This window comes from Rhipicephalus microplus, chromosome X (genome assembly GCF_043290135.1).
Source record: "Rhipicephalus microplus isolate Deutch F79 chromosome X, USDA_Rmic, whole genome shotgun sequence".
Lineage (NCBI taxonomy): Eukaryota > Metazoa > Arthropoda > Arachnida > Ixodida > Ixodidae > Rhipicephalus > Rhipicephalus microplus.
The window spans coordinates 279,230,214-279,248,371 of record NC_134710.1 but is presented as its reverse complement, the minus strand read 5'-3'; the positions used below and the strand labels follow the sequence as shown (position 1 = coordinate 279,248,371).

Genomic DNA, 18,158 nt, shown 5'->3' with positions numbered 1-18,158 from the left:
GGGCAGAAGTCTTACTATCTAGTCAGCCATAGGCAAACTCCAAACTACGTCATCGGAAATAAGTGAAAGAAAACTATTGAAGTTGTCTTGGCGAAAAAAGGTAAAATCAAATTATACACCAGAAACCATCTAACAATAATCATCGTTTTAAAACTTTAAATTTTAGGACTTCTTGTTATTATGAAATTCAATTTATCGTAACTAGTGCCAGAAAACAAAACAACATGAAGGAAGACGAACACAGGTGAAAGTAGACAACTGATTTGAATGTTTGATTTCTCGCCTAGAAGGTTTTGGCTCATCAGCGCAAGAGAGATACCCCACGCTGTACCTTATAACGTAATTTTTATAGAATGGTTGTTAAAACAGAGAGTAATCAGATAACAAAACGATGAATAATGACGTATCTTGAAATTGCGCAAAGGGCGAAAGGAATCAAATTACCAAATTTTTTTTAGTTAGCAAAAAAAAAGAAGAGGGACAAACAATTGGATTTATCTGCCAATGGAGCGTCTTGCCAGCAGTATTTTTGGAGTCGTGGCTGCATTGTTAACATCTCAGTTGACCCAAATCATTGCTTCAGTGTCTATGAAAAATCAGACTTCACTGGATTTGGAGGTTTCAAAGTGTGCCGAGACAGAAAGTCCGATAGCTCCTACACGATGCGCATCTCCTAAAGCAGGACCCTCCAATAAGACACAGTGGGCAGATCCAGAACCCGTATCAGTTGACACTGATGAATTCACAGATATTGATGCGGAATCTCATAATTTCTTGAAGCGTGCCAGATCTCCCCTATGGAAGAAGTCTTCACAGAAGTCAAAATCTAAAAAGTTCCTGTCCAAGAAAGACTTTTTGGAGAACCTCTCCAAAAAAGACTTTTTGAAGAAAGATCTTTTGGATCAAGCAGTCTTTGCGGCGGGTTTATAGAGTCAAAATAGGCTCCTTAAAAGTATTACAGTGGAATTGTCGATCAATATGGTCAGCTACCACAGATTTATCGTGTATTTCTTCCCAAATTTCTCCAGATATTATTACTTTACAAGAAACTTGGCTTACAAATGGACAGAAATTTTACCTAAAAAATTATCGCTTATTTCGTTTAGACAGACCTAGCAGAGGTGGTAGACTTGCCATTTTTATATTAACTAAATTTAGTCATAGAGCGAAGATTAACTACCTGTGCATGGATTCTAACTATGAAATTATGGTATTAGACATCACTCTGCCAGGCTGTTCCCCTTTTTCTTTTGTTAACGCATACTTTCCGGTAGGAGTACAGGACACAAGATGCTTAGATGCAATGTTAGCTTCCTGCAGGAAGGATGTAATATCAACTGGCGACTTTAATTCACACCACGTGTCTTGGGGTTTCAAGACTGATCTAAATGGAAGGCGCTTGTGGGAATGGACTGCTGATAATAACTTATCTTGTGTGAATTTCCCCACATTTACGTTTATTAGGAGACAATCAAAGTCGGCGATAGATCTGACCTTTTCCAGCTCCTCACTAAACATTTCGTCGCGGAAAACATTAGATTGCACAACAAACAGTGACCACCTTCCTATTAGCTTCGATATTAACTTTCCCATATATTTTTAACTGGTAAAATTGGCTCGTTTGTAAATTAGGGGCGTTTACAAAAAGACTTAAAGTCTACTTTGGTTCTTCGCAAGGACATGCAGGAAGAGATTCGGGCTATGAGTCTATGTGCGGTATTGAGAAGAGCAATAAAAAAGTCAACTTTTTCAATAACTTCAGGCACAGGCAGGTCGTTTAGCCCATGGTGGAACGCTGATTGTATGAGGGGGTATAGAAAACGGAAAGCGGTGTGGAAGCAACTTCTCCACAATGCCCAAAAAACTGGTGTGACTATAAATACGTGGCAGCAGATTTTAAACGTACAGTATGCAAAGCAAAAGATGACTATGACACTAACAAATTTAACTATCTTTCAAAACCATACAACAGAAAAGCTCTTTTTAGATCTTTGCGTTCCAAAAAAATGATACCACCATCAGACAATATTGATTCTTCAATTCTATCGCCTAGCAAACTCACTGAAAAATTAGAAAATGTTGCTAAAGAATTAGAAGAAAGATTCACATCAACAATGCCAAGACACATAGTAAAGCCAATTGCAGGGGAAGAGTTCAATGAGGTGACATTAGCGGAACTAGCGGGTGTAGTGAGGCACTTACCTCCTAAAGCACCTGGACCAGATGGAGTAACCTCAGCAATGATAAAAGTATTATATGGCATTTCCCCACATGAACTTTGTAATATGGTTAATTACTTTTTGAAAAATTCTTGGATACCGGTGGATTGGAAACTTTCCAAAATAATTCCGATACTTAAAAAACAGGGACTTGGGTATACACTTGACAATGTGAGGCCAATTTCTCTTACATCTAATTTGGTTAAACTAACTGAAAGAGTTTTGAATGCACGTGTAATAAAATACATTGAGGAGAAATCAATACTGAACCCCAGTCAAATTGGCTTTAAATCGGGATGCTCCATATGGTGTGCGCACGCGGATTTGGAGAGTCGTATACAGTTGGCTAGACGTAAAAGAGAGTATTGTGCATTAGTTACTCTAGATTTGGCCAAGGCGTATGACAAAGTGGAGCATAAAATACTAAATACCAGATGGAAATGTCACACTTACCAAACTATATGACAGCATGGGTAGCAGAGTTTTTAAGGAAGAGTGAGTTTTATTGCTTTCAAAGGGGTTGTTTTTCTAACAGATATCGACAATACCGTGGCGTACCACAGGGGGCAGTGCTCTCACCGGTGTTGTTTAACATCTTCCTCAGTTCGATTCCAACACATAGCGATATTCATTTATATGTATATGCAGATGACATTGCTTTCTTTGCGACAAACAGTGATCTGCAATTACTTTATCAGACATTACAGAATTACCTAAACATGATAGAGGAATGGCTTGAAAAAATTGGAATGTCACTAAACGTAAACAAAAGCGCGCTTCTAGCGTTCTCGTTCAGGGATCCTGTCAACATCTCCTTGATGTATGGCACAGAGCAGATTCCCCAGGTGGATTCACTCAAATACTTAGGCATCATATATAACAGCTCGTTAAATTGGAAAAGGCACATCGATTACATTGCGTCCAAAGCAACACGAGCCATGGGGTGGTTACGCAAGCTCAGCAACATAAAAAGGGGGTTGCGAAGAAATACATTGGTAATGGTCTATAAAATGTACATTCGTCCTATTATGGAATTCGGCTGTGTCTCATTTTCGGGCATAGCGACATATAAAATGAGACCACTAATACTATTAGAAAGGGAGGCTTTACGACTGTGCCTTGGACTGCCCAAGTTTGTTGCTAACAATATGCTATACATGGAAGTGCGTATACCGTCATTGTTGAATAGATTCAAAATGCTTACTATCAAAACATTTTTAAAATATACACTGTGCCCTAGAGAGTATCGTTTTATGCTTTTATTAAAGAACCAAGCTTATTTTTTGAAACTTGGTGGTCACGATTCCACTGCCCACAGATCTTGTTCGTTCAAGCACTGCTAGAACCACTGAACGTCAAAATCAAACATATTTTCTCAACAAGAAACGTTAATTTAGATCTTAAGATAGAATTTGAGAATATTTATCCCTCTAACGCAAAGCAAATGCCATTTAAATATTTAAATGATCGGCTGCAGGATTACTTGGCACGTGTGAACATGAACAACATAATTGCGACTGATGGATCCGTATCAAATGAAAAGGCTGGGGCAGGTATCTTCTCACGTTCCCTTGACTGGTCCTTTTCGGTTAGACTCCCAGATTACACACCAATAGTCATAGCAGAATTATTTGATATTGTACTGGCACTACAGGAACTTCCTTTGGGCGAATCGGAAGCAGTCGTAATTACAGATTCTTTTTCAGTATGTGCTGCTCTGTCTTAAGGAGCCAACTTAACACTTATGCACATGTTTCGACAACTCATACCGACAAACTTGAAAAAACATCAGCTCTTATGGGTACCCGGCCATCGTGGCATATATCTCAATGAGATGGCGGATGCACTATGCACAGTATCTCTTAGCGGTCCCCTTATCCCGATTTTGCCTGATACGGCTTACGCGACAGCAATAAGGTTTAGAAACCTCTGTTTGCATGAATACGACTGCTACTCATTTGATAAATATCAAGATTTCGCACATCTAAGATGCCACTGGAATAGACAGTGGTGTCCAACGCGGCACATGGAAGTTACTTTTACAAGATTGCGTTGCAGAATTCCGCAACTGAATTATTATTTGCATAAAGTTGGTCTAAAGGCGTCACCTTTATGTCAGACTTGCGAAGAAATGGAAACGATAGATCACTTCTTTTTGTTCTGTCACCGATATTCTCATCAGCGGAAAAGATACATGGTAGCTCCACTTGAAAAATTGGGAGTAGAATTAAATGTGGCAGTAATTTTGTCGTTTGGGAGCATTAAATTCGGTTATAGCCACAGGGACGTCTGCTCTGCGTTATTTGAATACATAATTGAAACAAAGCGATTACCATGTTAATCTGCCTATATATATATATATATATATATATATATATATTATTTTAGACCCACCATTACCTATGTCTGAAATCGCATCTGATAGCCTGCATCGCTCCCTGCTCAGATATACTCCTTTTTCAATTTTCGGCTTTTCTTTCTATATTTTTTTCAGCCGAAAATTACGTTTTGTTTGAAAAACCATTAGCCTTTTAGTTAAGATCCTGCCGCCCGGTTCTTGGCCGATTCCCCTTTGCGGGTGTGCGCCAGAGTATCAAGGATCATAATCATCATCATCATCACCTGCCGATTCCACTAGCAGTGTATCCCTCTGGTTTCCTGAATGAGTTGATGATTGATATGTGGTGTTTAACGTCCCAAAACCACCATTTGATTATGAGAGACGCCGTAGTGGAGGGCTCCGGAAATTTCGACCACCTGGGGTTCTTTAACGTGCACCCAAATCTGAGCACCCGGGCCTACAACATTTCCGCCTCCATCGAAAATGCAGCCGCCGCAGCCGGGATTTGAATCCGTGACCAGCGGGTCAGCAGCAGAGTACCTTAGCCACTAGACCACCGTGGCGGGACGCCTGAATGAGTTTATGTAGCCCTGACAGAATAACACATCGGCCCGCACCCAACTGACTGGCTTCAAACGATAAAAATTTGAATGTATTAAATGCCAATCCAAGCATACCAATCGGCCCCTCAGAAATTATTAGTTGGAGTGAGGCGAAACGGCGGCATGTGAGAAGGCAGTGATCTATTGTTTCCGGTTCATTGCAAGCTGCGCATAAGTTACATAATAAAAATCATCATTTGTGAAGATAATGATTTACTCAAGGAACCTTACAGCAAAAGCATGTGAGGCAACTACGATGGAAAGTGCATTTCACGGTGTTTGATGTGAGCTGCAAGTGTTGAAACTCTTCGGAATGTAGAAGCGATGCTTAGTTGTTTTTTAAGACTAACAGGCATTTTATTCGTTCTGCAGAAATAAACTAAACTATGAAGCTACTAGTACCACCAGGAATATAAAAGGCGCCGAAGTAATCCAGTCAGCAGGTTCATTTAGTACAATAGGATTTTAATGAAGGCAGGACCTCAGGCATATATATCCACATGCATCGTAGGCACGAAGGAATAGGTTCGAAGGAATAAATAAACGGTGACGACAGAAAGTTAAGCAGCTGCTTTATTACCTTTTCAATGCTATGCTCCATTGAACCTCGTAGCGTTGAGCCTTCGCAGCTGTCACTGTATGAACGCAATTGAAGAATTGCGTAAATTTAGAGGCTCACGCCACAAATGTTCACGCTACAAAGGAGTTCACGCAGGCCGCGGTGGATGCACAGTATTCGCGGTGCTCGCCTGCTGACCCGAAAGACGCGGGTTTGATCCCGTGTCACACAGGTCCCGTTAATTAGGGAGGCGATCGCCGGGCTAATCCCAAGGGCCAAAGTATCGGCCCCCCGAACCGCACCACGAAAGCGTGGACAATTTAGAAGTGGTCCTTTCTGGTGCGCCAGCGGACGCCGGCTGTGGCCCAAAGACAAGTCAGAGCCGAGAATTGATAAACAAAACACAATTATATTCTCAATAATGGCAGATCGAAAACCATACACAAGAATGCACACTCCACAATAGACGAGGACAGTATGTCACCAATCAAACAACGTACTACACAGTACAATTAGCCACACTCAAAACAATGGACACAGACAACAATACGCACTACAATGCAGTCGCATGCATTGAACAACCAAGACACTTAAAGACTAAAGAGATAGAAAACCTATTCAATCCAAAGTTCTTGGAACAAAAGTCTGGATGATACTCTTCCGAGAATCACTCACTCAAAGTCCAGCGTTGTTGTCGTTCCGCTGCCCCTGAAGGTCCTCTTCCAGGAAATCTCGCCGAAGTATGTCTTCCAGGAGACCTCGCGTCTTCGATTGGCCACTCTCCAAGCTTCAAACTTCTTCGCCGGAAACACGTCGGCTTCACACACGCAGCTGTTGCCACGCGTCTTCGCTCGATAGCGGTAAACACACACTCTTGCCTGTAGCTCGAGTCGTCACCCCTCAGGTGGAAATCATCTTCTCCTGCTTTGTCTCTACGGACAAAACCTTCGCCGACTACACGGCGGTATACCCTACGCGCTCTGGCGCTAACTTCCGTCTTCTCCCGATCTTTCGTCTCGGCTGCTCGATTAAATACCTTCCGCGCGAGATTCCAGAAGCTTCTCGTCATTTCGTCGTCGCGATACGCAGCGAAGGCTGGGGCCGTCCCCGACAGATGACTCAACCCGGCATAACACGCCCCTTTCCATCTATAAATTTTTAGTGTTTGCTCGGCCGCCGTTGTGGGGTGAGGAGGTTCCTCGGCGAAGCCACGCATCCGAGAGGAGAGGCTCGCGCGCCCAGGGAGCCTTTAGATGTTTGTTGTCTTTTTCTTTCTTTTTCGTTGACCTCGCGGCGTCACTCCGGCGGTTCGTCGCGAGAATTTGGCGGCGCGCCCTTTTGGAGCGCTAGTTCTGTGACATCCCGGCCCCAGCGGTCGCTTTTCAATGGAGGTGAAACACAGGTGGACCGTTTACCCAAAGTTAGGTGTATCTTAAGAAACTACAAAATGTCGAAATTGTCGAGCACTCCGCAAGGGCGTGTCTCATATTCATATTGTGCTTTTGGCACATACATTCTCAGAATTCCTGAACAAGATTTCAAGCAGCGCAAATGTTCCCATACAGTGGAGTGCCAATTGTCAACTTCTAGAAAACAATGGTGTATTTAGACAAAGAAGGCAGAGAAAAGTGTTGTGTCTCGTACAGGTTTTGAACCCGGAACTTTATGCACCAAAACCCAGAATTTTCCCCAAACCAACGAGCCAGATAGGGATGACGACAACGCCATGGTGACACCTTTTTAATAACTCACTGATTGCAGAACAAAATAAACATGAATAGAAAGGTGAATGACTGGGAAGCTAAGCGGTTGGAAGTCTCTGGTTCGCCAGCTTAATATAATTGGAGAAAATGGGGCTAAAAATAAAAGTAAGCCGAGTAAAAAAGTGAGAAAAACCACATGAACACAAACACGGATTTCCAACTAAAATTATTGGGTGGATGGTTACGAGGATGATGCTTTTATACAATCGCATGTACGGGTACAAAAGAAAAGTTTCCAGATGTGACTTAGAGAAACAATATTATTTGTACAATAGATATAGGTTCTCATGCTGGGCAAATACGCACCCGTCGCATATTCCTGCCTTACAATGGATGTGATGGAAACAAGTTCTTGCACTTCTAACTACAGAGAAATGTTGGTGAACTACCTCATTCGTTCCCGTGTTATTGAATCAATCGCCGTAAAAAATCGTTGCGGCTGGTTTTAGGCGGTGAAGCAGAGGAAGAGGATGAAAATGAAGAAGAGAATAAGCAGAGTGCATGCCGGTCAAGGTTTAAACAGTTTTCTCCTGGCTATGCATGGACTAATGGTCTGCTTAACAGATTTGCCGTTAAAAGTAAAACTGACAATTGAGACGAAACTGCATTTTCGGTCACGTCGTAGCCGATTGCTAAAAAGAAAAAAAAACTTGGGCTCGTCCGGGATTTGAACCCGGGACCTCTCGCACCCCTTAGCGAGAATCATACCCCTAGACCAACGAGCCACACACATGCTCGCGGTACCTTTGCAGCTTAGATTGTTGGTATATTGGTCAACTGCCGAAAACTAGTTCAGTAAAACAAATCGCCAAATAGGTAACGTCCATCCCTTGCTAACTGAGCCCTAAAAAGTAAAGACATGAATACGTCTGTCCTTAATTTGTTCCCAGTTTATTCCTCAAAATGCCAGAATATTTATTTTTATGCAGCCCCCCGCCATGGTGGCCAAAGGCCAAGGTACTCGGCAGCTGACCCGCTGGTATGGGATCGAATCCCGGCCGCGGCGGCTGGATTTTCGATGGAAGTGGAAATGCTGTATCCCGTGTGCTCAGATTCGCGTGCACCTTAAAGAACCCCAGATGATTTAAATTTGCAAAGGCCTCCACTACGTGGTCTCTCGTACTCCTATGGTGGTTTTGGGATGTGGACGCCCACATATAAATCAATATTCTAAGCCCACGAGTTACTTGCCATCTTCATCCATGTTTTCGGTGACTTAAAAACTTAGTGCCGTTTAAGTAGTTGGCAATATTCACTTTTCTTTGGTGGAACATAATATCTATCTGGTCAGGACGTACGAAATGTGTACACGAATGGTATTTACGCAATTTTATTAACGTAAAGGTTGACAGCAACTGTAGTGGAATATGAGCTTTCCCCTATAGTTAAAGTGTTGGAAATTAACACAGCATGATAGGAGCAGTGGCGTATTTCATGCACTCAACAGAAGAAGGATGTGGCCAGCGTTGGTTCGCAATAATTGTACGCGTTGAGCTAGCTTCGTTTTATGCGAAAAAATTTTAAAACTATACTTCTTCGGAAAACGGTACTCGCTTGCGCCCTTCAGCCAACTCATCAAAAAAATTGCAATATATGAACCTTATGTAGGCATAGTTCGCACTGACGTTCTGCTGGAGAGAATAAGTAGTACCATGCCAAAGCCGCCGAAAGTAACGACTAAATATGGATGGGTCATAAGGCAGATTGGAGCGTACAGCTCCTGCATCAACTAAATTTGCTGTGTAGTTGGAGCTGAAGGAAGTTTACCACTAAAATTATAGCTGGCTAAACTCGTTCCAGGCAAATATGTTGGCTAATGGGTTCCCGTCTAAATAGTGATTGCGCTAAACCAATTTCCCTGGAACGTGTTTTGCCCAGAATCTTATCTGTACTGATGATCAAAACTGGTTCACCTGATCATGACCATTAGGTTCAATAAGTTCATTCAGCTCTAAAGGTGAAATGTCAGGGTTGTGCGACGTTACGACCACAGTATCGGAAGGTGCCCTTGACCATCAGTGTGATTTGTGATATTCTTCACGATAAAGTGACGTCCTGGTGGACATGGAGTTTACATATCAGAATATTTGTAGAGAGCAGCCAGCCTTTGCTTGCTGATAAACTGCTAATTAACCCCGAAGGCAACGCTCACGCCACTAGTGAGCAGCTGAGTGACCTAAGAGTTCTGGTTCAATCCAACCTCATGAAACGAAATACCAGGCATGAAAACGGCCTTAGAAGTGAAGGTTAGTTTCTACAATACTAATTACAATAGCCAGTATTCGCCGCTGTTATGATACAGCCGTGTCGTCGGGTAACGTCAATTTTAAATAGGCACATTCTCCCTAAGTTGTCTTATGTAGCAGGGTAGAGCTACCATTATCCCGAGCACCAGCTCTTTGCATCGGCTTACCGCTTCTGTTTTTGCTAATATTCATGTTGTGTTGATATCGTTACGCGACATTGCACAAATAGTTTTAAAAAACCTATGTGGCTGTTAACGCATCTCTATGCGTTAACGTAACAATGGCGGAACTTGATAACTTTTCACTCAGTAAAAATGGAAAGATTCCACGCACAGGGAGAATCGATGATACGCGATGCACGAGTGACGCAGGTTGATATGTCACTTTAAAATTAGCAAAACGTTACGAGGTCGGGGTGAATTATGCCGTACATGACTTCCATGCCATGATTATCATGCTTGGACGTGTCTTTTACCTTCATAACCTATTTACGCCGCCAAAATTTGGTATATGTGAACCTAGCGAAGCGGGCGCTAGCGCACTGTGAGCGTGGAATGTACTCATGTTGTTACTTGACACACATCTAATGATTATAATGTTTGCACCAGTAACATACTTTAGCCGGCCATTCACGTCCCGTAATACCAAATTTGCTCTACATGAAGCTAGCCAAACAGCGGCGACCAAATTATGAAGGACTCAATATCCTCCGACGAAACATTGACGCGCGTGCACGCTGGGCGCAGCGACGCTACGCTATAGCAAAACCCGAGCACTGTCGCCGGTCAGAGTCTGACGCCAATAATTACCGGTGGGACCCGCGTTCGTCGGCGCGGTGCAGCGGCAACCGGTGCCAAATTCGACATGCTGCATTTCGTGCCGGCGACGTTACTCAGACAGCAAGTCGTCTGCCTTTTTTTCATGACCGGGGGACGCCGGGCGTCTTCAAACGCGCATGCGTCAAAGCAATGCAGCGGGGCGCGCGCTTGTGAGTATATGCAAGGTATACGGCATGCAGATCGACGCCTAGCGTGACAACGCAGGTGTGACGCGAGAAAAATGAACGCCAGCTCAATGGGCGCTGGGTCACGTCGAAAATTATTGGCGCTTTGAGTGTGGCATGTAGTCATGTTCTTACATGACGCGCATCTCATGACTATCATGCTTGCACCGGTGACATACATACATCTTCCATTCACGTGAGGTAATACCACATTTGGCATCTGTGAAGCTAGTGAAATAGCCGCGGCTGCATCATGAGAGTGGCATGCAGTCAGGTTGTTACATTATATGCGTGTCATAATTTTCATGCTAGGGTTTGTCGCTTGTGTTCGCCATGCAGTCATGTTCTACCATATTTTGCAACATGCCATGCAGACGAAACCATCGCAAGTGCAGCAAGAGCATGAAATGTAAATCATGACATTCATGACAGACATGTGACGATTTTCATGTTATTGCTAGTCAATTATGCTCAACATACAGTCATGTGATGCCCTACCAATATTTGTATCGATATAATTATCGAAGCGGCCAGGGGAGCTAAACGTCGTAGGCGGCTGTGTAGATAGATAGATAGATAGATAGATAGATAGATAGATAGATAGATAGATAGATAGATAGATAGATAGATAGATAGATAGATAGATACGCTGAAAGTGCCTCTGGTTCGCTAAGAAATGCTTCGCAATTAAAACAATCCAACACAGTCACGTTCCATCCGCCTGATTAGCATGACTTGGGTTCCCATGGTACGTGAGATCTGCTTAATTTTTTTATTGCCACACTCTTTCACGATTTTAATTTCAAAAAAACAGGAGAGAGAGAACCCGGGAAAGAAGGGGAAAAGATATTGTGGTCTTCATAGATGAACTAGTCCAGCGTGGTTGGTCCCAGTCCTGTGGGTACATATTCATATTCATGATTCCGCTCCTGCCGAGTATCCTTCTGAAAAAGTTATGAAACCTCTATGAGAAATAGGCATGATACACAGGAGCTTGATGATAGCAATAAAGAAGTGAAATGAGATGAAAGCATGAATTAAGTGCTAACGAAAATGTATCTGTGGATAAGAATTTTGTGATAGTATAGTGCATAAAAACAATGGATTGAAGATCGCTGAGTGAAGCAATACATATAGAATGCCTTGAAATAAATCAAATAAAACAAGAAAGCAAACAAGCATATGGGCATATTTCTTTATGTAAATGAAGTATGCCATGATCTGGATCGTAGACAGCCCCGTAAGGAAGAAGATACTGCCATACCAATGCACGTGTTTTAAATACTTTTCTGAGCTGCTCAACGGCACGGCGATGACACCCTAGACAATAATTATTCCGAACGACGTACAATGAACTTACTAAAGTCTTTAAGCTGAGGAGGTGAAAGTATCTGTCACCGCAGAGTAAACTGAACTGGCCTCAGGCATTGACGCTCAGAGCCCTGTAGGTCGGATGGGGCCAAGTGGAATGCTGCGCTACGCAGATCATATTTAAAGACGCAGCTATGGCCAGTCCAACGGGTCTACACATTGGCAAAGACGTCTGGTCTATCGCGCCCGACCGACCTAAAGAGAGTTTTTCAATAGCATACGTTACCACATCGTTTTACAAAGAGAATATGAAACTACCGCTCTCTAGAAAGGATAGTAATGTCAACTATTCTTCACTTAACGAATCGATTATGTTTTTTTTTTCATTGAGATTTGTGTATGTATTCGTCTTATGTAGCAAAGGCTTCGAATTTATTATCTACGTACACTTCAAAGATTCGCGTCCGCATGCTGAACCTTCATGCGCACCCGCCACAAGCTGTGTTGACCTATTAACATAGGTATGTTACCCAATACACCTCTGATGCTTTCTCCACAAATTAGTACACACTTGAGTATAGGATTTATACAAATAGCACATTCATAAGAATACCTAAGCCAAAGAGTCATTAAAGTAAACAAGTCAAAGAAACCTATATCTAAAGTGGAAGGTAATATTCGAATATTCTTGCACGAACTGTCATGTTATAGATATGGAAGAAATACAGCTAATTTGATTATCCTAGCAAAATTATACAAAATCTAAAATATCAAAAAACCGAAACAATACGGAGACCCTCATAAAAATAAAACAGGGTCGTCTGAAATTTTAAGCGTTTGGCGTTCTTGCGCTTTAGGCGATAATTGTAAGTCGCAAATATGGTATTATATTAACTATAACCTATATTACTGTGTTAACTGTCCTTGAGCTTGTTCGGAATAACTGCGTTTTATATTGTCTAACTATGACAGACCCGTGAGCATTTCAACGATGAAAACTCTCGTTTCATTCCCATCCTTACGTAGACAAGTCTTCCGTTTAACGCATTTTTACGAGATATACCATTATCCCATATTGCAAGACCAAATACTTCCTCATTCACAGTTCATATCAAGCCACATTGACCACCATGAAGAATTAGGCATCCTTTCATGACACTCAAATCTTTCCATTCATTTTTGCCACGCACATCGAAGAACTGAAACAGACTTCCCAGTGACATTGTTGTGATTAGCTGTCTTTTATTTGGTCTATTTTTTGCAATAGCCAACATTGTATATTCAGGTTCTGTTTTTTTTCGCTAACATGTATTAATAGTGCATTAGCTGAGATTGTATTTAGAAGATATTTACTTTCACGATGTAACCACATTCGCTGCTTTTCGTTCACATCATTTTGTAAAAAACGCATTTCCTTTGTAATACCAGTTTGCCCTGAGGATAATATGGGTAAATCAATAGAACAATATGAATAATAAATACGATTTAAATACGTACTAAAAAGAACAATAATGAACACTATGAAATGTACAATAACAATATGAAATACGATATTGACCATATGAACGTTAATACAAACGATATTATTTTTAACATTATTAGCGATATACGTGTTCAAGGAATTGTTATATCATTGCGACTTTAAATAAGACCGATGGTGGCCACCAGGAAGGGAGAGTTGAGAGATGATGGCCTGCTGGTGCCGCACCGATGTCCCCCCGTACAGAAGCACAGTCTTGTGGATCGACTCCTAGGCGTACAGGTGTGCATCCTGGGCTATCTAGATAAAGAATTCGTAGATTGGCAACAGGAAGACCCCCTTCAGAGTGTGCAAGGGCTATTAAGAGGGGTTTTTTGGGCCAGTGTCACTCAGGAACGTATTCAGAACAGGCAAGCCGAATGGTGCCGTATTTCCAGATCTAGCCTATACGCAGGTCATCAAGTCCTGCACAGTCAAAGATATTTCAACGGCGTACTTCTGTACGGGCGTCGGTTTGACATACTTCGCGCCGCAAGTTCTGCAGCAGGAGGTCCTACAGGCTCAATTGCTCGAAGCTTGTGAACGACATGCGGAACTGAGGCTCACTAACTTCCAGGGGAAGGATATCGTACTTGTTGAACAAGATGCCGTTGGGGATGGTCGAGAAGAGCGTGTTCTGCTCCGTAGGAAGAGATGGCCGAATATGGGGTGCCTCCATTGGATTTCTATCGTGGTCCCATGCGAGGCACAACCTCGTTCGTGCAGTATTGACCGTGTGGCCCTTCTACTGGCACTTGAAGCAACCGCGGTGCTGGTAACCCTCATCCTTGGAGCAGTCTCTCCGTCGTCTGCCGCCCGCGTCCGGGTGGGGGCACTCGCGGCTCCTATGCCCTTCCTCGCCACACTTGCAACATCCCTTGGAACACCACTCCTGCTGTAATGTGATACAGTCCTGGCCAATATCAGTCTCTTATTAACAGTTGAAGCAGCCGCTCTTGGGTCTGTTAACGCTGGAAGCTGTTGGGCATTCTCGACTGACGGTGATTTCCTCGCCACATTTGAAGCAGCCTCTTCTACCGCCTCTACCACCACGTGAGGTATCAGTGTTTGGGCAGTTTCGGCTCATGTGATCGTCCTGACGAAACCTAAAGCAGCCTCTACCACGAGAGTCCACCACACACCTAAGCGGAGTCTTCCTTGAGAGATTCACGATTCAAGTGAGCTTCCTCTCCACACTTGAAACAACCTCTTCCGGGGCCGCCTTCGGAGTCTGCGTTCGGGCAGTCTCTTCTGGGGTATCGTTCTTGGTTGCACTTGAAACACGCTCTCCTTCTTCCTCCTTTCCAGAATGGTCGCTCCCGAAACTGCCCCTACCACCAAACCTCCCGGAGCATTGTCCAAATCTCGAACTGGGTTCAACCTTTCAACTGCTACTCGAATGTTTCTCTTGCCAAGGGTCGTCCGAGGCTACCGCCCCTACAAAATTGTTGATTTCTACACACCATTGCAGTTCCAACCATACCTGGCAGAATTATTGGGGTTGTCTCAGCTGAACTCTGTCGGTGCACCATTGGACTGGCCTCTCATGGCCAAGCCTGAGGAATCTGTCGTGGTGGTTCAACACCTTGTCGCCTTGCAGCTGGTGCTCTTCGACCCAAAGTTGGCTTATCCACGCCGCGGCCTCGGCCAAAGCCGACTAATGCTGATTGAAAGCCGTAACGACGACCCAGAGGATAACAGGTTGGAAACATCAGCGTCGTCGTCTTCCTTCTAGCTTCCTCGGAGCAGCATACACGTGCACCGGTCTTTGTTCACTTCTTCCTTATGCGCAAAGATAAGTAGGAGTGCGGAGGTCTTACTATATAGTCAGCTGTAGAAAAACTCCAAATTACGTTACCTGATTATTAGAGATGTCGGTGCAAGGAAGAAAAATAAGATCAACTTATACATAAGAAACCCTCTATCAATCTTCATCGCTTAAATAGTATAACCGTTTGGCCTTGTTGTTATTTTGAAATTCTATTTATCGTAAATTGTGCCAGAGAACGAAGCGACACGAAGGAAGACGGACCCAGGCGCCAGTGGACAACTGATTTTAAACGTTTGTTTTCTCGCCTAGAAAATCTTCGCTCATACCCACAAGAAAGATAGCTACGCTGTACCTTATAACAAAATTTTCAGTCAATGCATGTTCAAACTGAGAGCAATCAGATAAGAAAAAGATGATTATTGACAAGATAGTGCAAAGGGCGAAAGGTATCAATTCACCATTTTTTTTTAAAATATCACAAAAGAAGAAGGGGGACAATGAATGAAATTTATCCGCCGATACCCCTAGCAGCGTACCCTTTCGCTTACCTGAATGAATTTATGTAGCCCTGACAGAATAACACGGCGGCCCGCACCTTACTGACCGGCTCTAACGATAAAAGGGTGGATGTATTAAATTTCAATCCCAGCATACCAATCGGCCTCGAAATAATTATTCGGCGGAATGAGGTGAAACTGTGGCATGTGAGAAGGCAGTGATTTATTGTTTCTGGTTCATTAAAAACTGCGCATAAGTTACATAATAAAAAAACCCCATTTGTGAAGATAATGATTTATTCAAGGAACCTTAAAGCAAAATCATGTGAGGGAACTTCGATGGAAAGGGCATTTCACGGTGTTCGATGTGAGCTGCAAGTGTTGAAACTCTTCGGAATGTAGAAGCGATGCTTAGTTGTTTTTTAAGACTAACAGGCATTTCATTCGTTCTGCAGTAATAAGCTAAACTGTGAAGCTACTAGTACCACCAGGAATTATAAAGACCCCACGAAGTGAGTGAGTCAGCAGGTTCATTTAGTACGATTGGATTTTAATGAAGGCACGTCCTAAGGCATAAATATTCACATGCATAGTAGGCACAACGTTCGAAGGAATAAATAAACGGTGACGACAGAAAGTTAAGCAGCTGCTTTAGTACCTTTTCAATGCTATGCTCCATCAAACCTCGTAGCCTTTAGCCTTCGTAGCTTTGACTGTATGTACGCACTTAAAGAATTGTGTAAATTTAGAGGCGCACGCTACAAATGTTCACGCTACAAAGGAGATCACGCAGGCCGCGGTGGACGCACAGTACTTGCGGTGCTCGCCTGCTAACCCGAAAGACGCGGGTTTGATCCCGGCCGCAGCGGCCGCTTTTCAATGGAGGTGAAACATAAGTGGACCGTTTACGCAAAGTTAGGCATATCCTAAGAAACTACAAAATGCCGAAGGTATGGAGCTCTCCGCAAGGGCGTGTCTCATATTGATATTGTGCTTTTGGCACATACAATCTCAGGATTCCTTAACAAGAGTTCAAGCAGCATAAATGTTCCTGTATATTGGAGTGCCAATACTCTACTTTGAGAAAACAATAGTGTTTTTAATGAAAAAAAGGCAGTAAAAATGTGTTGCCTTGTGTAGGTTTTGAACGCGGAAATGCTTGCTCCAAATCCCAGAATTTTCACCAAACCAACTCACGAGACAGGGACGACAACACCTGGGTGACACCATTCTAATAACTCACTGATTGGAGAAGGAAATAAACACAAATAGAAAGGTGAATGACTGGGAAGCTAATCATTTGGAAACTTCCAGATTGCCAGCTGAATATCATTTGAGAAATGGGGCTATAAATAAAAGTGAGCAGAGAAAAGAAGTGAGAAGAACCTCATGAACACAAGCACCAATTTCCAACGAAATTTATCAGTTGGATGGTTACGTGGATGATGCTTTTATACAATCGCATGTACGGGTACAGAAGAAAAGTTTCCAGATTGGACTTGCAGAAACAATATAAATAATACAATAGATATAGCTTCTCATGCCGGGCAAATACGCACCCGTCGCATATCCCTGCCTTACAATGGATGTGACGGGAACAAGTTCTTGCACTTCTAACTACAGAGAAATGTTGGTGAATTACCTCACTCGTTCTCTTGTTATTAAATCAATCGCCCTAAAAATTGGCGCGGCTAATTGTAGGCGGTGCAGAAGAGGAAGAGGATGAAAAGAAAGAAGAGAATAAACAGAGCGAATGCCGGTGACGGTTAACAGATTTCTTTTGGCTTTGCATGGACTAATGACCTGCTTAACAGATTTGCCAGTATAAGTAAAACTGGCATTTAAGACAAAACTGTATTTTTGGTCACGTCATAGCTAAAAAAATAAAAAAAAATAAAATTGTTGGGCTCGTCCGGGATTTGAACCCGGGACCTCTCGCACCCTAAGCGAGAATCATACCCCTAGACCAACGAGCCACACAAGACATCGCGGTACCTTTAAAGATTCGGTTGTTGGTGTATGGGTCGACTGCCGAAAGCTAAGTCAGTAAAACAAATCGCCAAATAGGTAACGTTCATTCCTTGCCAACTGAGCACTAAAAAAGTAAAAAAAAAAGAATGAATACGTAAGTCCTTAATTTGCTCCTGGTCCCTTCCTTAAAATGCCGCAAGATTTATTTTTGAGTGGCCCCCGCCGCGTTGGTCTAGTGGCTAAGGTACTTTGCTGGGGACCCGCCGGTCGCAGGTTCGAATCCCGGCTGCGGCAGCTGCAATGCCGATGGAGGCGGAAACGTTGTAGGCCCGTGTGCTCGGATTTGGGTGCACGTT

The 18,158-nt window shown here is 43.0% G+C and overlaps 1 non-coding gene across 1 annotated transcript; it reads right to left on the bottom strand.

Moving 5' to 3' along the window:
- Nucleotides 1-17,735: 17,735 nt before the first annotated feature.
- On the bottom strand, nucleotides 17,736-17,807 carry TRNAP-AGG (transfer RNA proline (anticodon AGG)). Its single transcript has one exon. It is a non-coding gene; the product is annotated as a tRNA-Pro (tRNA).
- Between the last annotated feature and the right edge of the window lie 351 nt (nucleotides 17,808-18,158).